We start from the raw sequence: 26,596 nt of genomic DNA, 5'->3' as shown, positions 1-26,596 counted from the left end.
AATAACTGTGCTAGATGTTCCCAGAAACCTTCTTACAGTCCTCGCTCATCGCTCCCACCACGCATCTTTTCGAATCTTGTACAGCACTCCCCCTTTTCACAGGCAGCACATTACACTTCTTGGGATTCCACTGCAGCCCAATGTCTCCCATCCTAGCCTGACCCATCTCCAGAACTCTTTTCAATTGCGCTTCCGATGAGGCGAACAGCTTGAGATCGTCTATATAGAGCAAGTTCTTAATCTTGGACGTGATTGTTTTCGACAACCTATAGCAATCAATAGAGGTCAGTCTCCACCCAACCGGATTGAGGCACAGGGTAAATAGTCCTGCACAGAGGGCGTCACCCAGTAGGAGACCTTTTTTTCAATTAGGTGCCTACTATTGTTACTGCGCATACGTTCTGCGCATCTCGAGATATCCGGGTTTTTTATGGGTGGTGCCTGCTAATACAGAAATATTTTTGCACGGTTTAAAACTATGCGGAGAAAGTAGAACTTAGCAAACGCTTTTGGTATCTCGAAAGAAAATTGGGGGTAACCATTCCTTTTTTTTAGAGATAATTAAGCTTCAGTTTAGGAAAAAATCCCATACATTGCTTCATATTTTGGCGCTTTTTAGAGATATTATTGCTTAATCATCTCTGAAAAATGCGTGGCTACCCCCAATTTTCGTTTTGGATTCCAATAGGCCTTCCTAAGATCTTCTTTTCCCGCATAGTCATAAACCGCACAAAAATACTTTGATATTAGTAGGCACCGTCCTTAAAAAGATAGGTAATGATGTCTCACTGCCCTTGGTAGTGGTGATGATAATCCTAGTGTTCCAGCTATCGCATAACTTGCTGACGAATTCACAGATCCATATTGGAAATTAGTAAACTTCCATGATCTTCTTCATCCACCCATGATCAATTGAGTCATACGCTCTCCGCGATTCAAACCATTTTTGATCGTCATTATAGGCGAGCAAATAATGCTAACATGTTTTCTTTGTCCTAGAACCGACTAATAACAATAATAATAATAATAATAATAATAATAATAATAATAATAATAATAATAATAATGATAATAATGATAATAATAATAATAACAACAACGGAGGGGGATCCCTTAGCCATGCCCTGGTACTCAGTCAATACATCTATCATGATCCAGAGCTTAAGGATAAGCACACCAGGTGTTAATCAAGTATGGCTAGCCGACGACTCTACGGGGGGTGGACAAATCGTGCCCTTGTATAATTGGTACAATCACCTGAGTCAGGAAGGAAAGAAGTATGGTTATCTAGTGAATGGACCAATGAGCTGGCTGATTGTAAAGTCGGACGTACTTGCAGTTGAGGCAAAGAAGGTGTTTGGAGATGATGTTAATATTACAACTGAAGGTCAGCGTCACTTAGGGGCCGTCATCGGATTTCAAGAGTTTAAAGAACAATATTGTTGGGAAAAGGACCTTGGATGGAAAGGAGAACTCGAAGCCCTATCTGAGATAGCAGTGAGCCAGCCTCATGCAGCGTACACTGTTTTCACGAAGGGTTACAAATCCAAGTTTACCTATTTCATGCGCACAATAGAGTCGTTTGAAGATTACGTTGACCCTATTCAAGAGGCGATTGACGACTTACTCCTCCCAACACTATTTGGTCAAACGGAGCCCCTCCCTAGCAATCTGCGTCAGCTTGTTACTTTGACACCAGCTCAAGGAGGGCTTGGCGTACCTGACTTACGGTTTGAAGCTCCACAGCTCTACGACAATAACAGCATCGCACGTAGATTCCATTACCACATAGAGCACTTTCATGGTGGCAGGCGAGAGGTCCACGGAGGAGTTAAAAAGACAACATCAAGCTTTAAAAATTGCGTCGGTTAAATCGAGAATGGAAAGTATTGATTCCACTCTACCCTCGGATCTGCTGCGGTCAGTTAACCAATCGAGAGACAAGGGTGCGAGCTCGTGGCTTACCGCAGTACCTCTTGTTGATCAAGGCTTAGTGCTAAAGAAACAAGAATTTAGAGACTCTCTACGTTTAAGGTATAATGTTCCCCTGTCTGATTTACCAAGCAAATGTGTTTCTGGGGAGAAGTATACCTTCTGCCATGCCCTGTCATGCAAAACGGAGGGTTCGTGGCGCAGAGACACGATGGCGTTCGCAACCTACTTACCTCTTTTCTTGGTAAGGTTTGCACGAACGTTGAAGTCGAACCAAAACTACCACCTCTCGACACTTAGAAATTCAACCTCAGAAGTGCGGTGACAAGTCCGGAGGCAAGACTGGACATGAAGGCAGGGGGCTTTTGGTCTCGAGGAGTTACAGCATTTTTAGATGTCAGAGTAATGCATGTTAACTCCAAGTGTAACCAGGGAAAAGCAACATCGACAATCTTTAAAGAGCAGGAGGAGGAGAAAAAGCGGAAGTACCAACAGAGAGTGCTGGACGTTGAAATGGGATCTTTCACTCCCCTAGTTTTTGGGACCAACGGTGGGATGGGAGCCGACTGCAATTGCTTTCTCAAACGCCTAGCCGAAAAGCTCCCAGAAAAGAATGAGGAACCTTATCACATTGCTATCACTTGGATTAGAACATTGCTTTCTTTTGAGATTTTAAGCTCGGTACACACATGCGTAAGAGGCAGGACACCTTTCCACAGAATTCCACAAGGGGATTTCATCGATGACTGTCACCTAAACGCTGGCCAAGCGTGTGTCCGTTGATTTTCTGTGAATTTTTTTTTTTGAAACTGGATCTTTTAACTTGTAAATAGTTTGGAACATGTTGATTAAGATGTTGTTTTTTATTATTTTTATTATTATTATTATTATTATTATTATTATTATTATTGTTATTATTATTATTATTATGACATTTGTATTTTTTTGCTTACATCAACATACGTAGTACTGATTTACAATTACATGTGAGATAGCTAAGAGAGATGATAACTACTTACAACAACATACTGATTTACAATTACATTAATAATTAATTACATATGAGAAAGCTAAGAGTGATAATAATTACTTACATCAACATACTGATTTACAATTACATTAATAATTAATTACATATGAGAAAGCTAAGAGAGATGATAATTACTTCAGGTTAATCTCTCTATTTTCCATTGTGTTTTTAAATTATTTATAAATCGTGTACAGTTGAGAGGAATCACATCAATGTTACAGCTATGAGAAGTTCTAGACGGTGTCTGAGGTTTTCATTTATAGGACCAAGATTAGAGTTCTGCATTAAAATTTGCTCAGGGGAGAGATTTATAAGGGTATTGTGGGACCCGTTGAACCATGACAAAATTTCCAGATAAAATTTAATATTTACAGGGCAATGTAAGAAAGTATGCTCCAGCGAATCAGGATTCTTACACTGATTGCAAAGATCGTCATTCCTTATTTTGAATTTCTTAAGTTCTTTGTTGGTTACTTAAATTCTATGGAAAGTTTTGTAGCCAAATTCTCTTAATTTATTGTCCTTCGTCAATTTATAAATTGTATTGAATGATTGTTCCCAACTGGTGGCAAAATAAGGAAAGAGGCTAGACCAGCGTTTGACGGCAGTAGGCTCTATAATTTTACCTTCCTGAAATAAATTGTAGTAGTCCTTACATCTCAGTTTAGTCAAGGTGAGAGGTCTATTGTCAGCCAAGTAGAAAACCTCTTGTACTTTAAGTATGTCTCTTTTCGTCACGGTAATTTCTTGAGCTGTTTTCTTCAAGCTGCTTGTAATCGCAGCATTATTTTGAAAATATTAAAAAACAATTCAATTGAACTTTATATTTAAGTTGTAAATCCTCAAGAGACAGGACTTTTCCGTTTTCGTCTAATAGGTCTTGAACAAAGCAGATTCCTTTCTCAAAAAGATGAGCCCAAAAAATAGATTTATTCTCTATAGTTATTTCCTTGTTGTTCCAAAAAATAAATTCACTTTTATGGACATCAGGGTAACCTGAACGCAGATCCTTGAAATAATCCAACATTTCACAATAAAAAAGAGGAGTAGGTTTGTCTAAGAGTTTCGAATCATAATTACCCTTCAGGAAGAAAGGTAAACCTCCGACTCTCTTAAAGGAGTCATTGGGGATTGCTTGCCATGCTTCATTAGTACGATTTAAGAACCTGCCGAGCCAGCTCAATTTGTAGTTTCTTTAAAAAAGTTTGTGTTTGAAAATTAGTCTCGAAATCGGAATGAATTGTAAATAGGTTTTTATAGTTCTTTTCTCAACTTTTAACTTGTAAATAGCAATTTCAGCTCCATGGTATATGTTAATAAAGAGATTTTATATATAAATAATGACAATAACAATAATAATAATAATAATAATAATAATAATAATAATAATAATAATAATAAATAATAATAATAATAATAATAATAATAATAATAATAATAAAATAATAATAATAATAATAATAATAATAATAATTATTATTATTATTATTATTATTATTATTATTATTATTATTATTATTATAATAATAATAATAATAATAATTATTATTATTATTATTATTATTATTGTTATTATACGGTTTTAGGACAAAGAAAACCTTAAAGTCATTATTTGCTTGCCTATCATGAAAATCAAAATCTTAAATTTTACATCTCAATAATTAATTTTTAAAAATAAAATAAAATTAGCCAAACTTACTTAACAATTATAAAAGAATTGGAACTGTAGAAAGTCAAAATCCTTGTTTTGGTTTTTAAAACAAATCGATTTGGGGACGAGAAGGGTTAAATGATGAGACTTGGCTTGGCAAAAATTAAAAAGACCGCCTGTGAGTGTTTCATGTTATTCTAAGCTTTATAGCTGCCTGAAGCGGAAGGACGGTGCACCTTGTTCAACACATGATCACTTATGATTGCTAAAAAGCCTCCCATTTTCTTGGGAGTCGAGTCGAATTTCGCCATGGAAGGACTGCAAGGAATTCTGCTGAATCTCCTAAGCCTTGATCGGTTCGGCTTTGTTGTAGATTCTAACTGCGTGAGGTCACACGGCGCCACGCTTCAGTTTCAGTTTATTGTCTTTGCCGTAAATTGTACCAACGCAAAAAAAATATTTATTCTTATTAAACAATAATGGCGACGAAGCCCAAGGGAAGCCACTGGGCTTATAAGGAATGGACTTCCTTAGTTATGTAATTAGAATAAAGTATACAAATGCGACCAAAATAAATAGCAGAGCTAAGGCAAACATTAAAATATATTACATAGCTATATTAATCATAGGCAAAAAAAATAGCGAAAATGAAAGTGAAAAGCAGAGGTAAATAAATAAGAACGCTGCGCTGTCTCAATTCATTTATTTGTAACAGTCACTACTCTCTGTTTTATTTAGTACTATATTAATAAAATCGGAAGATTCCGCGAAGTTAACGCAGCTTGAGGTTTTCGTCTGACTACTTTTTTTTTATTTCACTATATTATCATATTTGAAAGGCTACCCCTACAGCGTCACTTTTCTAAAGAAGTAGCAACATAGAAGATGCAGAACTTCGTGATGACGTGAACTTCGAATGGCAATGGACAGAACATACAATTGTGATTTACAATGACGGGACCTGATGGATAGCTTGCGTAACCATTTCTTGCAGCTTCGTCGCCCGCTATTTTAAGATTGCGCCATTCTTTTGTTTTAGTTCATCCTGTTATAACGCACTCCCCTATTTTTGAAGAAAAATACAACTCTTTGTAGTCTTGCTTTTTGTGGTTTGGGATTTTTACCTTTTTCATCATTTTTTCTTTGGGGAACACCAATAAAATATGAACAGTTTTGGCTTTGGACAACACAAACGGTTTTATGACCAGCATCCCACGGTAACATTTTTAAAAGCAGAACTATTTAATGTTGTCTGATCGTTCTGTGGCCTGTTAAGGACATAGTTGTATAAGCTAATACGATCTCGTTTGCCCGGATGTTATAGCTCAAAATTTAAGCTGAAGAAAGTTTTAGGAAGCGGAATCTCATTCCCTGAATTTACTAGCTGTTGTTGGCTTTAAGAAAGTGCTACCTGCATTTTCTTTATAACAATTATTCCTCGAGCGCGCGTTAGATATGAGATAGTAGAGATCTTAAGATCAAGGTTTGGCCATCTTACCGTAAACGCCAAACGGTGGTTTGCGGTAAGCGGTTCAACGTTAGCCGTATGCTCATATTTGGGACTTAAGATCCACGGGTGACAGCACTGGTGGATTATAAAAAATAATTACAAAAACAAGATGACTGCTGCTCGAAGGTGAGATGTGAAGGTGAGAGGTGAGATGTGAAGGTGTGTTTGTTGGATTTTATTGATTAATGAAAGCAGAACACCAAATCGCTGTTCCTCTTTAAATCAGACAAGACTACATAGATATGCTGGACGTTATGCAGCTGGATAAAAGCATTCATTCGTTCATCTTCGAGCGATGAAGATCTCGGTTTCTTTTTCTAGTATGCATTTACATATCATCAAAGATCTGCTTTTATTTTACTTTGTTTATCGTAGTTTAACCACAAAGTATCCGACTGGCAAAACAGTTCCAGCAACAAATAGCCGGCTGCCATGTTTGTTTTCAATTCATTCGTTCGTTCACTTCTATTTTAGCTGAGAAATCGTCTTCAAAATTACGTTTCTATGAAAAAGAACTCAATGATTAATAAGCGAAATAGTTCCAAAAAAGTAGTATTTTCTCTCAAACGAGGGATTGTGATGTTTTAGGGTGCAAAAAAAAAAAAAAAAAAACTTGCGGTAAATCAGTTAGCTCTAGAGCGTAGTCTTGTCGTACAAACGTCAACCTCAAACCGCAAACCTGACGGCACTGGTCACACGACTTCTTGACGTTCGCGGTTCGCGGAAAATGCCGAAAAACCTCGATCTTAATATAATGCCTCTAGTAAATAGCCAGCGAGGCGCGTAGCGCCGAGTTGGCTATAGTCATCCCATATTCAAAAAGTGGAATAATTGTTTATTAAAAACGCCCCAAGATATAACAAATCTCCCCGAATTTATTTTGTAAGAAAAAATCGGATGTTACAATATACAGATAGTTTCCGGTTTAACTCATTTTATGACTTGTCACAAGTCTATCAAAAACTGTCAAATCCTGCGCCCGTTGAAATTTTCGTTGTCGTTGTCAAATTTTCGCTGCTTGAATAAGCGAAAAGATTTTCTGTTAATGTTTACAATACAAAGTTTAACCCCTTCCGCCAAATTTATTGTGAGCTTGCACATTGGAGCAGTTGTAAAAGTTAAACTGGGGAAGAAAGCGATGCAGCCCTTGCTCGTCATGTGCGTAATTCTCACGTTGTTGGAAACCGCCTCTTGATTATGCTGGACGAGAAATGAAGCTAAGTATGCTTGAATTGCAGTGGTAGATGAGCTTGTATCCTGTAAGTCCAGCTGCCTTCCTGCTGTGTTTTCTTTGTCAGCTGAAATGGCTTCATGGCCATAAAGGAAGGAACTGAGCGCTTTCGACATCTCCCTTTGCTGGTCGAGGGAAGGTCGATTGTTGTAGCTTTCGATTAAATGGTCGGATTTGTGGTCGTTGACTGATTTAATGTGCCTCGTCTCACAGTTGTTGTCAGAAAAGATGGTGACCGAAGTTGCCCTAAGGCAATGATTCGTGAGGTGGGGCTGGATCCCTGCTCGAGAGCTCAAGAACTTCAACATCGAATCTATAATATTCACTCCAAGAGGCGAACTGCAGTACAACACTTTATCTTCGTCAGGATTAAAGCTTCTTGTTTTTTTTTTTTTTTCGGGAAAGCTGAAAAAGGCAATCTAAGTTCGGATTCAAGTGGGACAAATAATTTTTTTATGGTTTTCACCGGGCATTTGGCAGATTCTGGCACAGAAACATTTTCGCGTCCGACTCATCTTCGGCATTAGAAAGGCCACCTTGACGGTGGCTGCTCGAGAGCTCATTAACTTCAACATCGAATCTATAATATTCACTCCAAGAGGCGAATTGCAGTACAACACTCTATCCTTGTCAGGATTAAAGCTTCTTGTTTTTTTTTGTTTTTTTTCGTGAAAGCTGAAAAAGGCAATCTAACTTAGGATTCAAGTGGAACAAGTATTTTTTTTATGGTTTTCACCGGGCATTTGGCAGATTCTGGCACAGAAACATCGCGTCCGACACATCTTCGGCATTAGAAAGGCGACCTTGATAGTTTCTCGTCAAAAAAACTCTCCTCCTCGTGGAGTAGCTCTGAGGGCAAGCATGGCAGACTGTGTCATATCTCGCTGATTTTCTTTGCCACGTCTTCCAAAGTTTATGCCAAGGTAGAACCACGCTGTTCTTTGAAGCTGTGCTGGATCTTTGGAGTACGCCAGAGCAAGTTCACCGCTTTGGAAGAGCTTCTCAACTTGCTGTTGCGATATGGCCTTTTAATGCATAACACCACTTATTTTTCCAGACTTTCTTCGTTCCCCGACAAATGCGTCTAAGATCTTGTTTGCTTCGGTAAACGCAGGGTCGGCAACAATGGAAAACTGTTTGAAGTGTGGAGGCATGCGAAGATACCTGTCAATGGCTGCACGAATTGCCTTCAAGGAAGATGACTTGTAAAACTGACCATCTTGTTTTCTTGCTGATATATAAATACTTTTTAGGCAAGCCGCATTGAGTCCCTCTTTATTCATTCCTTCGCTTGGTGTAACACTAAATTTGTTCCCAGAAGTCAAAAGCCAGTCTGAAAAGGTTAGTGAAATGTAACCAATTAACTTAATTAATTTGTAACTTTTCTCAACTTGCATTGTTTTGCTTCGCATTATAAAACTATAAACGCAGATTCTTACTATAAGAGGCTGTCCAAGCTAGAACGGATAAGGCAAATTTCGTCTTCTCAAAGATTTCGCTGATTTTTTTCTATGAACATAAATCATTATATTTTATAAACAAATATCACATTTTCTGTGCTCAATGCAATTCTTTCCTTCTTGGCCAGACGGTTTACAAGGTGACTTCAAAACTACCAAATTAACTATTTGGGACCCTACAATTTATCTTTACATTGCCAGTGCTGGCAAAACGTCTTTCCTTTGCACAAACAGGTGGAATATTTTACACATTGAAGTTCCTTTTGCCAATAACGATTTTAATGTTTAACTTTGTGTTTTTTGTCAAATTTTGACTGAGTTGCAATTTTTCAAGATACCTCTTACTAAACTTCAGAATGCATTAAACGAGACATACATGTAGTTGAAGCCTATTTTCACAAAAGTGGGACCTGACTAAGGGTCAAGTATATTTTAACTCAAAAGCACTAACACCAATCTACTAAAGTATGGAATAAAATTTTGTGGGCACTCTACGCTGCGTGCCATACAGAGCTCCGCCATTTCCCTAATATTTACGGATTTCAATCGAAACTTAACATTAAGCAGTCGGACCAATAGACACATCTCTGAACCAAACTCTTTTAGAAATACAATAATAATCACTAGGGTAAAGTATTTTGTGGCCATCCATCCATATTTTAGAGAAGATCTATCCTTTTATTGGTATTTTGAATGAACCTCTTGAACTATTTTTCTTTTCCACGACGTGCTATAACATTTTTTGTTTTTCGTGACTGGCAGTTGTTCTTTTCAAGGTATATATTCAATATTCATTCTACGCTCAGTAAAAAGCGTTACCTTTCTTGTATATATGAATAAAATCAGTAGTTAAAAATTCTCTTCAAAACAAAGAATTAGCTGTGGAAAAAGTTCCTTTCGCCTTCTTATACATTAGTAGGTGGACTGATTTCTTTACGTTTTGTGACGCAGAGTTTATTTATCAACGTCAAAAGAGCTCCAGCGGCAATCCTAACTCAACAGACTCATCCATTTGAGTTTGAAACCAGGTAAAAAAGAAACGCACTCTTACCTTAAAATTATACGTTGTCTGGCGAGATAAACACTGTGAAAGAGGAAACCGAAAATAGACCTTAATGAAAACGGGTGGCGGAGAAAAATACACCACAGCCTAACGAAAAATCGTGCTTACGCGAGCCAACGGTTGCGATTTTGCCAAACAGGAGAATCACTTCATCGACCACTCCAGTTATGACTTGTCTCCACCCCACCACACTTACAATCTTCCCAGCAAGTGTACTGGCACGACTTTGCCGCTCGCCAATATTTTCCAAATAAATTTCAATGTCTCAGGCAGATAGTCAAGCTCGCGAATGCCCGCTCTTTTCCGAACGTCAGCTCTGCTTCGCTAATATCGCCGCATTTTGATAAGTGATAGCTCATCAAATGCGCCGAAATATTTGAGTTGCTTTCAGAAAGCAAAACAAAGTACTCCTTGTCTCTGCTGGATCAACAATGAGTCTGTAATTTTCCATGCAGGGAACAACTGGATGGTAAACTGAGCAGACATTTTTTAAGTAATGCCGACATTTTGGAAAGTGCTAGAAGGGTTTTGACAAAATATTCAGTTTGGAGCACCTCTAGGTTTTAATTTGGAATAAGACCGAAATTAACAGCGGAGTCTTGACGTTGATAAATGAACATTGGGTCACAAAAGGTAAATAAACCAGTTCACAAACTATAAGAGGGAGAGAGGAACTTTTTCCCTTGCTAATTCTTTGTCTTGGAGAGAATTTTTAACTACTGATTTTGTTCAAACATACAAGAAAGGTAACGCTTTTAATTGAGCGCAGAATGAATATTGAATATATACCTTGAAATGAACAACTGTCAGTCACGAAAAACAAACACTGCTATAGCAAGGTTCTTTAAAGGTTTTTATTATTATGCACTATTTCAATGGTTTACAACAAAAGGAAATTACTATATATAAGAGAAGTAAAATAAAGACAGCGTTAAATTACATAAATGTGACGAGTAAAATGTGCGCAGTGACCAAAGGAGCTTAGGCTTTCGAGTTGGTCACTGCCACGAGCAACTAACCGGCGTATAACGTGCAACTAACTAAAGTAAAACAAAAGTAAAGAATAATAAAAGTGTAGTAATGGAGACATACTACAACTTTTACATAAAAAAAAAAAAAGCAATATAAATGATAATCAATAGTGAGGGCAGTACCTTTTGCATACCCAATATTCATTGCATATTTACAAGGTACAACTTGTACTGCTTGTAGAAGCTATTATATGAGAGCTTTTTTTTTTTTCATTTAGAGGGAATTTTTTTCAAATTTTAGACCCTGCAAATGCAAAAGTGGCAGCTCCTTAATTATTCATTATCTTCGGCCGATGAAGATTAAGGTTTGATACAAATCTGGTGTTGTAGCGTTGAACTTCAGAGGCAAGAGTTAGGTTCCTTCGAAAATGTTAGGAATATTAGTAGTGTTTTTAGTAATTTTATGTGTGAAAGGGGCCACCTTAAATTTGTAAATGTTTTCAAGTGTAAGAATACCAAAGAGATTTAAGTATGGCATACCACTGTCCCTGTTATACGCAAAGAACATGCTACGCACACACTTATTCTGATTAGTTTTAATCTTAAGCAACCTAGTCCAGCACGTCGTGGAAAAGAAAAATAGCTCAAGAGGTTTCATTCAAAATACCAATAAAAGGGTAGATCTTCTCTAAAATATGGATGAATGGCCAGAAATAATTATCTAGTTGATATGACTGTATTTCTAAAAGAGTTCGATTCAGAAATGTGTCTATCGGTCGGACGACTTCAAGTTTAGTTTCGATTGAAATTCGTGAATATTAAGGAAATCGCGGAGCTCTGTATGGCACGCAGCGTAGAATGGCAACAAATTTTATTCCATACATTAGTAGATTGGTGTTAGTGCTTTTGAGTTAAAATAGACTTGACCCTTAGTCAGGTCCCACTTTTGTGAAAATAGGCTTTAACTGCATGTATGTCACGTTTAATGCATTCTGAAGTTTAGGAGGAGGTATCTTGAAGAAATTGCAACTCACTCAAAATTTGACAAAATACCAAAGTTGAACATTAATTTAAATTGTTATTGACAAATGGAACTTAAAGGTGTAGAATATTCCAGCTGTTTGAGTAAGTAATGACGTTTTGGCAGCACTGGAATATTTTCATTTAAAGTTTAATTACTCTCGAAATACACCTCACCACGTTTGGTTGGTCAATAGGAAAGTCCTTTAAGGGTATCGCCTGATTTAAGGGAAAAAAAAAAACCGCACTTTTCCAGGGACAGGTAACCGCTGTTAATAAGCGCTTGATGGCATCCATTGTACTTTTATTGGAATGGTATCGGTTAATTGTCATCAAATACGTAATTTGAAGAAAGAGGACGGAAATGGAAATGGAAATGGAAAGTTGCTGCTAAAAAACTTCATTTATTAATCAATTATCGCATTGATAACAATGTCGATTTTTTTAGGATGCCCACAATGCATCCCATGCGTCGCCCAAGTTTTCTTTATACTCGCTTGCTTCTCCTCTCCTCTTTTGTTTGGAGCATCAGCGGGATAAACTCAAAAAAAATATTAAACCCATGAAATCACACAACACCACACGATGTAAGTGAGGTTCACTTGTGTAGCTCATTATAACACAGGTTTGTATCAGAAACATTCTGAATTAATGGATTATTTCCCCCGTAGCTAAAATCAAACTAAAGCTTAGCGGTTGTTGCAGAAGTGTAAAATTAAATAGCGTGCAACCTTTAACAGTTCGTACTGACTACCTGTGGTTAAAACAAAGCCGAACCAATGAATGTTCAGGAGATTCATTATTTTGCTATGAAGTTCTTCCAGGCTTTTTGGCAAGCAACGTTGAGTTCTAAAAGGTTGGACCTTGCTCGCCTTTAGGCTATGAAGATTAGGAAACAATTAAATGCTCACAGGCACTTCAGCTTTAATCCTCCATTCCTCATACCAATGTTTTTTCCTTTTCATAAATACGAAAATCGAAACACAACTTAACTTCTTTAATTTTCAGTTTGGATATAGCATCGGACGGGATTTGACCCTTTACATTTTTTTTTTTTCGTGTGTTTGTTTGTTTTTTTCCTCTCATTTCCTTTCATTATATAAAAATTTTCAGTTTAATCGATTTTTCTCCGGTAACAATAATTATAATTTCTTCTCGCAATTAGATGTGCCCTTTTTACCCCCATAGGGCTGTTAAAGAAAGAAAATAGTAAACAGCAGCTCATTCTGTGCAAGATTCGTCAGCCACTTCGGTAGTTATTGACCAAGCAAACAGGTTTGGTAATGGTAATGGTATTTATATACCGCATTTTCTATATGCATATATTCAAATGAGGTTTCCATTAGTTATTATACTTGTCAAGCAAAAACGCGTTGCTAAAGCATTGTATAATTGTCAGTGTACCTGAGGTGTGCTCTGATGAAACGGCGTCAACAATAAATCAGCTTTGTGTAAAATTGTTTAAAGAAATGGGAGAGAATATACACTGCCCACCATGTCCCACAAAGAAACAACGCTGCAAATCCAAAGCCTATAGTCTGCAGTTTCGCGACATGGCTGGTTAAGGAATCTTTTATGTCTCATCGGAAGGAAATTAGCAATATAGCCCCAGTTGCGTTTGGATTACCTGAAGGGTCCTCGTTGTCTCCGGCCAGAATTTACGATCATCTTTCACCAACAATGCAAGCAGTCCTATTCCAGGCTACGAAAGTCAAAGAAGAGCCGTACTATCAATATTGCTGGTCAAAGGGTCCCGTTATTTGTTTACGAAAAGACTCCACATCGCGAATAATCAAGCTCAAAAGTAAGGCTGACCTTGATGAACTTAAACGCAAATTGGCTATTTAAAGGTTAGATTCTACCAAAAGGTCTATTGTACGCAATAAAAAAAAACCGCACGATTGAAAATAAGACCTTACTCGCGCAATTATCTTATTTAAGTTGTACAGTCTGTCCACCCACAGTTTCTATACCTCAGCCTGGAACAAGTACAAATTTAACAGAAACAAAATCATCTCCCTTACGAGGTTAAGTATTTAGCAAACTACTACCAGAGTTTCTTTTATCTCAACATACGTAATATGCGTCAAACTTGGAAAGGAATTAACGAGCAAATTGGAAAATGATAAGTAATTTCTTAGAAATTGATTTTCTGAAAAAAAAAAAAAAAAAAAAAATACGCTAAAAAGTTAACACAGTTTCGACCTCTCCGAGGCCGTTTCCAAATTCCAGTAAAATATAAAAAAAAAAGTATATAAATCTATTACAAACAATTGTAATATTCAAGATACCTTTACAAGGATGGCACAGTCTCGAACAGCTTAGTGGCCTCTAAAACACGGGTAGAACCTTTGTCGGCAACAAGTATTGCTAGGCTCGAACTAATGGGAGCCGTCTTGGGATTGAGATTGGCCCTATCTATAGCATAGGTACTCAAGTTTGACTGGAACCAACTGACATTTTGGAGCGACATCATGAACGTCTTGTGGTGGATACGAGGTCGCAGTCGGAGCTTCAAGCCATTCGTGGTAAATCGGATTGGGGAGATACATGATTCAAGTAGTTCTAGTCAGTGGCGCTATGAGAGCATCCGAGAGAATCCAGCTTATCACCCGACAAGAGGAGCTGCAGTTGCTGAATTGAAACAAAGTGAGATATGGTGGCGAAGATCCACTTTTCAGGGCAAGGACCAAGAAACGTGGCCAAAGACAAAGATTGATCCAAGTCCCGAAGCAACAATGGAAGTGCGGAAGAAAATGAGGACGTCTGGAGGGCCAGTGCAAAAATCAACTCTGTTTCCTTTGATTCCAGCATCACCTTCCCGTTTATAGCCCGGCAGATTTTCAAGTTGGATAAAACTTGTGAGAGTTAGAGCATGTGTTGGGCGATTTGTGAACAATTGCAGGATACATATCGATGAGAGAAGTTGAGAGGAGCTGGGTTGCTAGGAAATCACAGATGCGGAAATCGAAATCATCAAAATCTATTTTTCTGAACGTAAGGTCATTCTGAGTTATTTGATTTCATTAGATTGTACATTTTTTATTCAGGATGATCATAGACCTTTGTGATGAATTTAATTATAGATTTTGTTTTGTAAATTGTACACGTAATTCAGTCTTCGGACTGCGAGGTGTTTTTTATTTTTTTATTTTTTTTACTTTTTACGATTATACTATCTTGTGTCCTCAAGTATTTAGCAAAGACACCAGGAAACGCGTGTGTGGTTCTGGTCTTGATGTTGAAAGCACCTTTAATTTATTACACTGGCAATAACTTATTATACTGTTTTTCTATCATTTTCATACACTCAACACTAGTTTATATACCAATATAAGATCACACAGGGTGACCTTAAAAATTGGGTATTATGACCACGATAAGGATTCTAAATTTTATCTCAACAATTAAAAGAGGAGGAAACTAGAGTGTTAGACTTGATCCGTGGACGAGGAATCAAAGCGTTCTATGGCAACATGATACAGTTGATACACTCAATATTGCAAAAAGGAAAGTTACTCACTTTAACCCCTATAACCAAGTGTCATACAACTTGACTGTAACCACGGTTATGCACCGTTCTTAAAGTATCCCAGTCATTCCCCCTGTCCCCCCAGGACGTCCATCTGTAATTCTGAGAATGCACTGAGTATATGATACAAGAACTCATTTTGTAGTGGCAAAGAGACAAATAAAACATGCCACTGTAAGGTACTTACAGGCTTCTAAGGGAAACCAGGGAAGAGAACATGTTTTCTGGTAAATTTTGCAGCTGGTTATTATCTAAATATCTGCAATTTAACAACGATTAAATGTTACTTAATAGTCCCTACTGCTCAATCATCTTGCTTAGTTTTGTAATCTGTGACAGGCTCACGCGAAATTATGTTTATTTGACAACTTCGTAGCAAGAGCTTCACGCTTCTAACAATCCTCAACACAATAATGATATTATTTCCTTTTACATGATTATTCATAGATCTATAAAGCATGAATAAAGCATCACTTCATTGAATTCGAAGCCTGGGACCAAGTTTACATGATCCTTCCAGCAAAGAAATTTTTCCGAGCAGGATTGAGCACTGAGTTTTGATAAACGAACATGAAGACCATGTCAGGCGAATACGCATGTGTGTAGGGAAAGCAAACAATTTGGTTATTGGACGTCCAATCATCATAGGGAAAGTTTCACTGGTTTTTTTACCTGACGTTAATGATGAAGATGAATTACGGATGCAATGGCCTCTGTAAGCCATAAATTTGCGAAAACTGTAGCAACAAGTGACGGCCAGCACGTTGACTCTGGTGCAAATTAAATTATCTCACACAATTCGCAGTGGCCAGACCTGCTCCTGTGTTTCACTAGAGATTGACACTCGAGACAGGTAGTAATATCTCCTCCAAGCCACTTGGCACGTGCTTTCTCATTGTTTCATTAATTAACACTGTAGAATTGCCTTTCTTTACTGCAACTCAATGGTAGAAAACAATTCACCGTGGAGGTTGTGGTGATCCATTTTTTTTGTTTTGCCCTTGTTAACATGTTACTATCATACAACCTACAACATTTTTTCCCTGTTCAATTGTCTTCTAAATCGTGAAAAGTTGAGAGTTGATCTTAATTTGCTACGCTTCGTTTTCAACTTTGCCAAGTAAACCGCAGCGTGTATGTCTTTCAAGCGGTTGCAGGAATCTCATCTAAATACAAGCACGGTAATCGGCCAAAAAATACCTCCAAACAGAGTAACGCCCGGTTGACACCGTTCCTTCACGAAAATACCCGAAAACGCGTCTCAAAAAACTTACTTTGCCCACGAAATTCAAAATGTCTCTTAGCGTGCGCGCGCTCCAGTTCGCTTACTGTTTTCTTTTTATTCTCTCTTCCCCCACTGGGAGGTAGTCCTAGTGTGTTTCTAAATACGTGATTAACCAGGACTTCCATGGGGAATCTGTTCCTTAATTGGTCTTACGACAGTCTTGACACTTCACACAACTTTAGCTACACTGCTGAGGCCAATAATCAAGCTCAAAAGTATGGCGGACCTCGATGAACCTAAACGCAGATTGGCTATTGAAGGTTAGATTCTAATAAAATGTCCATTGTACGCGATAAAAATGACTTCTCTTTAAGCAAACAAACAGTGCACGATTAAAAATAAGACCTTACTCGCGCAATTACCTTATTTTAGTTGTAAAGACCTCACTTCTGTCCACCCACATTTTAATAGTTTAATTGATGACAATCGACCTTCTAGAAAATCGCTAGATTCTCTCCGTAGTCTCTACGACCTTAGTGTATTTCAACTAAATTCTCTTGATAAAGATATTGACTCTGATAAAAATTTCACTTTAATTAAAATACGCTTAAAATACTATTCTCCACACAGCTTTGCGCAGTTTATTGACAGCAAACAGTTGTAATCAAAGATCTCCTTTTTGCACACAAATATTCGTAGCTTATAGAAAAATCTTGAAGATTTTCTATATCCAGTCTTAAGTGAATTGGATTTCAGTTTTACGAATATTGGTGTAACAGAAACTCGTATATGTGATCGTGAATGTAGTTTCAATTTTGTACTAGAATTACCAGGATACAGTTTTGAATCAGTCCCGACACTTTTATCTGCCGGTGGTGTTGGCATGTTCATTGTTTTCAATTCTTGCTATCAAGCCTTTAGGATTGAACTTCATCTGCCTAACAATAAGAAATCGGTATGAAGTGCTACTTATAAGCAAAACAATAACGCTAATGAGTTTCTAGTATACTTGTCAGATTATCTTGAACGCCAGTGCCGTCAAAATCAAAATATGTATTTCATGGGAGACTTCAACATAGATCTGTTAAAATATGAAGCTTGTAGTTACACAAACTTTGTTGCAAACGATGCAAAGTTTTACAATGTTCCCAGTAGTTGATCAGCCGACTAGAGTCTATGGAAATTCAGCAACTTTAATTGACAACATATTCATAAATAATCCTTAGAATAATATAGTTAGCGTCTATATGGTGTCCGATACAACAGATCACTTCTCTTAGATGTACATATTAACGTCGCAATGTAAAACATTCTTTCCAAACGACAAAACTAAGGTTCGTGACTATTCTACTTCCAATGCAATATCTTTCAAAGACGACCTGCTGAATATTTATTGGGATAGTATTTGCAAACATACTGATCACAGTATGATCACCCTGGTTTTTAAAATGCGTCAACAAAACAATTAATAAATACGCCCCTTTTAGAGGTATTTAATGAAATGAAATGAAATGACTTTCAAACTCCGAGCGAGTACTTTAGAGGATTCCAGAAGGAAACAGAACCGCTGAAATTGATTTAGACAAAGGAAATTTGCCCTTCGGTAAAGACACTTGGCGTGTTGTGGCTGGCCAAAGAGGATGTTTTTTCTTACAGAGCGAACCCACCTGAGAATGACTATCCCTTTACCAAGCTGAACTTTCTGCACAAAATAGCCATGTTGTTTGATCCTACGGGATTCCTTATGTGATTAGAGCAAAGACACTTCTTCAAGAAATGTGGAGCTCTGGATTGGACTGGGATGAACTATTAGACCAAAGCTGAGCTAGAAAAGCTTAAAAGTGGTTTGAGGAGCTTGAAGAGTTATCAGATGTCAAAGTTCCCCGTTGTTTGCAATTGTAGTGTTAAGACAGTAACCCTACACACCTTTACTGACTAGTCAGTTGGTGCATACGTAGTGGTGACGTATTCAAGATACCTTTACACGGATGGCACAGTCTCGACCAGCTTAGTGGCCTCTAAAACACGGGTAAAACCCTTGTCAGCAACTAGTATTGCTAGGCTCGCTCTAATGGGAGCCGTCTTGAGATTGAGATTGGCCTTGTCTATAGCAAGGGTACTCAAGTTTTATTGGAACCAACTGACATTTTGGAGCGACAGCATGAACATCTTTTGGTGAATACAAGGTCGCAGTCGGAGCTTCAAGCCATTCTTGAGAAATTGGATTAGGGAGTTGCATGATTCAAGTAGTCCTAGTCAGTGGCGCTATGTGAGGATTCTAGAGAATCCAGCTTATCTTCTGAATAGAGGAGTTGCAGTTGCTGAATTGAAACAAAGTGAGATGTGGTGGCGGGGATCGACTTTTTAGGGCAAGGACTAGGAAACGTGGCCAAAGACAATGATTGATCCAGCAATGGAAGAGCGGAAAAAAACGAGGACGTCTGGAGGGCCAGTGCAAAAATCAATTCTGTTTTCTTTTAATCCAGAGTCACCATCCCGTTTATAGCCCGGCAGATTTTTAAGTTGGAGAAAACTAGTGAGAGTTAAAGCATGTGTTAGGCGATTTGTGAACAACTGCAGGATACATATCGATGGGAGAAGTTGCGAGGAGCTGGGTTGCCGGGAAAGTTCAGATGCGGAAATGGAAATCATCAAAATTTATCTTGTGTCCTTAAGTATTTAGCAATAATACTAGGCAACGAATGTGTGGTTCCGGTCTCGATGTTCAAAGCACGTTTAATTTAATACAATCGCGATAACTTCCAAACCGTTTTGCTATCATTTTCATACACTCACCACTAGTTTATATACCAATTTAAGATCACACAGGGTGACCTTGAAAATTGGGTATATTGACCACGATAAGGACTCTAAATTTTATTTCAACAATCAAAGGGGGAGGAAACTAGAGTGTCAGACTTGATCCGTGGACGAGGAATCAAAGCGTTCTATGGCAACAAGATACAGTTGATACTCTTACAATTGCAAAAAGGGATCTGGAATTCTAAAAATGCACTGAGTATATGGTATAAGAACGCATTTTGTATTGGCAAAGAGTCAATTAAAACATTCCTCTGTGAGGGACTTACAGTTCTCTCAGGGAAACCTGGGAAGATAAAATGCCTTCTGGTAAATTCTGCAGCTGGTTATTATCTAAATATCTGCAATTTAACAAAGTTTAAATGTTAGTTAATAGTCCCTACCGCTCAATCATGTTGCTTAGTTTTGCTATGTGAGCACCCGAGAGAATCCAGCTGATTTTCCGACTAGAAGAGCTGCAGTTGCGGAATTGAAACAAATGAAAATGTGTTGGCAGGGATCGACTTTTCAGGGCAAGGAACAAGAAACGTGGTCAAAGACAAAGACTGATCGAAGTCCCAAAGCAGCAATGGAAGTGCGGCACAAAATGAGGACGTCTGTAGGGCCAGTGCAAAACTCAGCCCAGTTTCCCCTTATTCCGGAGACACCTTCCCGTTTATAGCTCAGCAGATTTTCAAGTTGGAGAAAACTAGTGAGAGTTAGAGCATGGGTTGGTCGACTGCAGGATACATATCAATGAAAGAAGCTGTTGGGAGCTGGGTTTCCCGGAAATTGAAGATGAGGAAATCGAAATCATCAAAATTTATCTTGTGTTTTCAAGTTATAGCAATAACACCAGGCAACGCATGTGTTGGTCTGCTCTCGATGTTCAAAGCACGTTTAATTTAATACACTAGCGATATTAGTATACTAAATGGGGTTTATTTGACCGGTGGATCATGATGGATCATGTTGATCCATAACGGCAGTGAGGTCATAGCTATGAATAGGTCAGTAGAGCCAAAATGGTGACGTCATTGTTGGAAACAATGAATCTGTAAGACTCGCCCAAGCTTTCCTAGTCTGGTTTGGCACATGCACACCCATATAGTCATTCGTAGTTTACTCTATAGACAGTAACAGTTGCAGTCTCGCAGTTGGTAAAAATATAGGTTCTTACTGCCTATAGAGTAAACCACGGCTGACTATATGGGTGCGCATGCACCATACCAGCCTAGGCAAGCTTGGGCAATCCTTAAAGATTCTCTGTTTCCTACAATGACGTTACCCTTTTGGCAGCACTGACCTTTTTTATAGCTATGACCTCGCTGCCGTTATGGATCCACATGCATGATCCACCATGATCCACCGGTGGAAAAACCCCAATTCCGTATACTACTCGCGTTAACTTATCATACCGCCTTGCTATCATTTTCATACACTCACCACTAGTTTATATACCAATTTAAGATCACACAGTGTGTCCTTAAAAATTGGCTATTTTCACCACGATAAGGACTCTAAATTTCATTTCAACAATCAAAGGGGGGGGGGGGGGGGGGGGGGAACTAGAGTGTCAGACTTGATCCGTGGACGAGGAATCAAAGCGTTCTATGGCAACAAGATACAGTTGATACTCTTAAAATTGCAAAAAGGGAAAGTTACTCCCTTCCATTAATGACCAAATGTCATACAACGTGATTGTAACCACGGCAATGCAAAGTTTTTAAGGTATCCCATTCAGTCCCCTCGTCCCCCCCCCCCCCCCCCCCCCCATCCAGGACATCCATCTAGAATTCTGAGAATACACTGAGTATATGGTACAATAACTGGCATAGAGCCAAATAAAACATTAAAACATTCCTCCGTGAGGTACTTACAGTTCTCTAAGAGAAACCTGGGAAGAAAACATGCCTTCTGGTAAATTTTGCAGCTGGTTATTACCTAAATATCTGCAATTTAACAAATATTAGATGTTACTTAATAGTCCCTACTGCTCAATCATCTTGCTTAGTTTTGTAATCTGACAGGCTCACGCGAAATTATGTTTATTTGACAACTTCGTAGAAAGAGCTTTACGCTTCTAACAACTCTCAACACAAATATGATATTATCTCTTTTTGCCTGATTATTAATAGAGTTATAAAACCTGAATAAAGCATCACTTCATTGACTTCGAAGCCTGAGACCAAGTTTACATGATCCTTCCAGTAAAGAAATTTTTCCGAGCAAGACTGAGTTCTAATTTCCGTTAAACAAACATGAAGACCATGTCAGGCGAATGTGCATGTGTGTAGGGTCAGCAAACAATTTGATTATTGGACGTCCAATCCTTATAGGTAAAGTTCCACTCGCTTTTTTTAGCTGACTTTTGACCATTAAGATGTATTACGGATGCAATAGCCTCTGCAAGCCATACATTAGGAAAAACTGTAGCTACAAGCGACGGCCAGCACGTTGACTTTGGTGCAGATTATCTGACACAATTCACAGCGGCCAGACCTGCTCCTGTGTTTCACTAGAAATTGACACTCAAAACAGTCAGTAAGATCTCCTCCACACCACTTAACACGTGCTTTCTCATTGTTTGATTGATTTACACAGTAGAATTTTCTTTGTTTACTGCAACTAACTGGTCGAAAAAATTAACTGTGGAGATTTTCTGGTGATCTAATTTTTTGTTATTCCCTTGTTAAGATGTTACTGTCATACACCCTACAACATTTTCTTTTTCTTGTTCAATTATCTTCTAAATCGTGAAAAGTTGAGAGTTGATGTTGATTTCGGGAAAAAAAAAAAAAAAAAAAACTCTTTTAAATACAAGCACGGTAATCAGTCAAAAAAACACCTCCGAACAGAATAACGCGCGGTTATCACCGTACCTTCACGAAAATACCCCGAAAACGCGTCTCAAAAAACTTACTTTGCACGCAAAATTCAAAATGCTCACGAAAACTCAAAATGTCTCTAGGCGTGCACGCGCTCCAGTTCGTTTACTGTTTTCTTAATACATCCTCTTCCACAATAAATGTAAGCAACTCATTCGCCTTAGCTTACTTTACAGGTATGTCTCGTGTAGTTAAAAGCAATCGTGGTTTTTTTCCGCTGTTAGCTCACTGTCCTGATCATCAGTGCCAATTTCTTTTAAAGACAGCTACTCCACAGCAACTTCATGCACTAGTCCAAGTCTTATACAATATACTCAAGGGACACATTCCCATTTCCAAAGAAAATAAGCAGATGTTGCTGCCATATAAGGATGCTTTGCTTAACTTCGCCAGATCAAATGTCCCTTACAAAACAAAGAAGCGAGTCCTTGTTCAAGAGGGTAGTGGTTTTATTGAAAATGTATTAGCCCCTGTTATAAGTAGCTTGGGATTGCTAATGTTATAAAGGAAACCACACAGGCCTGGTACATTCATTTTACACTTGCCTTTAACGAGTGCTGATCAATATGAAGAGAAAGAAAGATTTGGTTGAAGAAGAACACGAGAGTGGACATGAAGAAAGCGAAAGTTCTGATGATGAAAGCGAGGATGAAGAACCAAGAATAAAAGATGTTGTGAGTCATCTTTCCCGAGCAGTGCCGGAAAAGCGTGCTTCTGATTTGCTGCATAGTATGGCCGCGTCCAAAGATATTCTTTTCTGCACTCCCCGCGGGAAATTACTTCGAAATAAACGTACCATTCCCGTCATAAACATCGCCGGGCTAGTTGAGTATGTGTTACTCCCTCACAACAATGAGATTACCAAACCTCGTGCGCTGAGTACGTTTCTAGGTGGACTTGCAGAGTTAGGAATCGATATAGGTTTAATCAAGAACAAAAAGTTGTTAAGTGATTTAATAGAAAAGGAAAAAGGCTACCGCAATGTAGAAAAAACTTCCGATAACGAGAGCAAGAACGAGGAGAGTTCATCGGATATAGAAAATTAGGAGGAGGAGGAGGTGGGATCTGAGAACGGCGTTGAAGCTGAAAGCATCCAAGAGAGCGACAACGACACTGACAACGACAGTCAGAAAACAGAAAGTAATAACCCTGAAACGTCCACCACCTTTAGTCACTTTAAAAGTCCCTGTGAACATTGCAAGAACTCTAATGTGTACTGTACATTAATCATGAAATGTCCTAAATGCTTTTGGCATGATTACTACAAGATTTGTCCTATATGCGATCACCAGATTCCCGAGGAGAGAAAGTACGTGAAAGAGGGCTTTTTCGGTGTCACGATTGTGGAGTAGTTACACACAAAAACGCGAAGACTTTGGAAGCCGATTTCTATTCCTCTTCTAAAGAGGGGAACGGAAATGAAGATTAATTAATTTCCATCCGCTTGAAATCGCTGTGTATTTGACTCTTTTTTGTCATTGTTTTTTAATAAAGGTTTTAGAACGGTATCTCTTGTCTAGTTCTATTGCTAGCAATTATAAGTCGCGTGTTTCCATTGATCCTTGTTAAGTTATATAAAATTGATTATATACTAATGCGTCAAGATTCTCCCTTGGGGTTTTTCAGCAGAGCTGAACTAATTTTTATGCAACCTAAGGCTCGTGGACCCGCATAATTAACTGACTAACGGTACGTGACTTTGATACTTTTTTCATTTCCTCGAGATAGATAGGAGAAAACGGTTTTGTCTCCCAGTCGCAGACAGTTAAACAAGCGCCCAAGGCAGCTTGAAAATCAATAACGTTGAAGAAAGCCATGTTCACAGTAATGATAGCGATAATCGTCACAAACAACATGAAATCTCGGAAAAAAGTTTTCCCAGTAAAGCGATTTCAAGAACGATAACGCTTTCGAAATCTACCCGCTTTTTATTCAAACTGACCATACAAATCTTAAGATCCAATCAGGGTGGGTATAGAGCAGGCAAGCGTAGGCATACCTATTGTTTCCTGTGTACTAGAGTGACGCTCATTAGTAAACCTCGGCACTTATTAGTATGCAGGAAGACACTACCTAATCACTTAATTAGTATGCAGGAAGACACTTATTAGTATGGAGGAAGACACTTATTAGTATGCAGGAAGACAGGGGAAGACGGGGGAAGACACTAACCGGGCTAATTCCAATAAAGGTATACTACTTACGTCAGCCACCCTCAGCGATAACCTCTTATTGTACATGATGTGCCTGAACGCCCGTGACAGAAAGTTGCTTGTGACATATTCACTTATGTCCAGAAATGCACCTAACCCTGAATTTGGGTACTTCATATAAAACAGGCCTTTTTGTCGTTTTCATATGACTTCATGTTTGACAGAATTATGTGTGTTTTAGTGAGAGTTTAGGTTAGGGGACACCTTGTGATGTCTATCATACAGTTCATGAATCTCATTAGCGTGCATTTCTGGACATATCTCGACATATTCACCTCGGATGAGAAGGACTACCTATGTACTGTTGACTATTATTCTGGTTATTATTGAAATTGCCAACTAGAGAGGAAGACTGCAAGACCCATTATCACCAGGTTGAAACGCCATTTTTTGCAATTATGGTATACCTAACCTGTCTCAGAGCGGCAATGGTCCACCCTTTGACTCTCAGGAATTTAGAGAGTTTGCAGCAGTCCATGAGTTCGAATTAGTCAACAGTTCTTCTAACTACCCTCAAAGTAACGGCCGCGTAGAGAACGCTGTTAAAACAGCAAGGCAGCTAATGAAGAAATCCAAGCAAGCTGGAACCGATTTTTATTTAGCGCTGCTCGACTGGAGAAACACCCCGACGGAGAACGTAGGCTGTTCACCCATGCAAAGACTTTGTGGCCGAAGGACAAGAACACTTCTTCCAAAAGCAACAAGTCTTCTGAAACCTACGACAACTCCTGGTGTGCGAGAGAAACTCCTTTAAAAGAAAGAGCGTCTTACCTATTACTACAACAGAGGAACTCGAGAGCTGTCACCCTTACGCAAAGGTGATGCAGTTGTTATATGCTACCTAGTCCCCAAGCTCGAAAGTGGAATAGAGCTGAAGTTGAGGACCAAGTAGATGTGCGATCATAAGCAGTACGCACTGAAGACGGAAGAGTTTTTCGGAGAAACCGAGGGCACCTAAAGAAGTACCATCCACCTCCAGCTACACACACTTCGGAAGTGGAGGTCCCTCCTTCAAAGACCCCTGTTACATCAACACAACCAGCAGAAGGAGCGGTAAAGGACTCCAAGGAGCCGCTCATACAACCACCCCAGCAAGTGCCAGCAGATGTCTCTACTCCGCCCTTGAGCCCCACAGTACCAGTACCAGCACCTGTGAAAGACCCACCTGCAGAAGTAGCACAGGCTCCAGTAAGGTTTTGATAATTTAAAAATATAGAATTTACGTAAGTTACTCTTTCACCACCCCATTTTGGCATGACTGGCAGAGTTATTTATTCCTCCGTGAGGCAATCTCACTTAGCAGAAATAAGGATAACTAAAAGAAAATGTTTTCATGATCAAATATTTATACTTCCTTTGGTTGGTGCACACCCAGCAGGTAGTTGCTTAAGAAGTTCAATGTTTGTAAAACAACAACAATTAGGTTAAAGCACAGCTTCAGGAAAAATCACTGGAACTGGCATTTTAGCTGCCAATTGGCCCTTCAAGTTGAAATGGCAAAGGTGTTTTCCCTTGGACCAGTGGATACAACTAAATGGGGGGAGGCTGCACACCGAAACATTCACACTCTTTTCAAGATGTGAATTGTGTAACTTTTTTTTTTTGAGACTTACCCCAATAACCACACCTTGGTGGGCAGTTCATTAACTGGTTTTGGCCAAAAAAAAGGAATCCCCACCCTCCACCTTCCACCTCCGGGGATGGACCCTATGCTACAAGTAGTGTCTTTCAATGGCTAATCACTCTCACAGTAATAACTTATTGTTCGCTCTGCTGTGCGCTATACCATTGCTCCTTAACAAAGGTTTTGACGAGCCTATGACAATTTTCCGATGGAGTGTGTTCCAACTGGCCAATATTTTATATCATAATGTAACAACTATGAAGAGAGAATCATCATTTGTTACGAAGCAAGGGTACAATGCAACACCTATCATTCTTGCTTTGATCGGCTGTTTGGTATACCGTACAAGGCACTAGAAAACTGTCAAAAGATGTTCACATCACTACCATAACTAGTAACTTAAAGAGAAGGTTTTAGTAGTGGACTATAATAATTTTTGGATGGTTA

At 38.6% G+C, this 26,596-nt stretch overlaps 1 pseudogene; it reads left to right on the top strand.

The window, feature by feature from the left end:
* Positions 1 to 1,879: 1,879 nt before the first annotated feature.
* LOC146453993 (uncharacterized) lies at positions 1,880 to 13,716 on the top strand (annotated as a pseudogene).
* The last annotated feature ends 12,880 nt before the right edge of the window (positions 13,717 to 26,596 follow it).

The sequence above is a fragment of the Pavona decussata genome, unplaced genomic scaffold (assembly GCF_977016875.1).
Source record: "Pavona decussata unplaced genomic scaffold, jaPavDecu1.1 SCAFFOLD_321, whole genome shotgun sequence".
Taxonomy (NCBI): Eukaryota; Metazoa; Cnidaria; class Anthozoa; order Scleractinia; family Agariciidae; genus Pavona; species Pavona decussata.
This window is presented reverse-complemented; position numbering and strand designations above follow the sequence as displayed.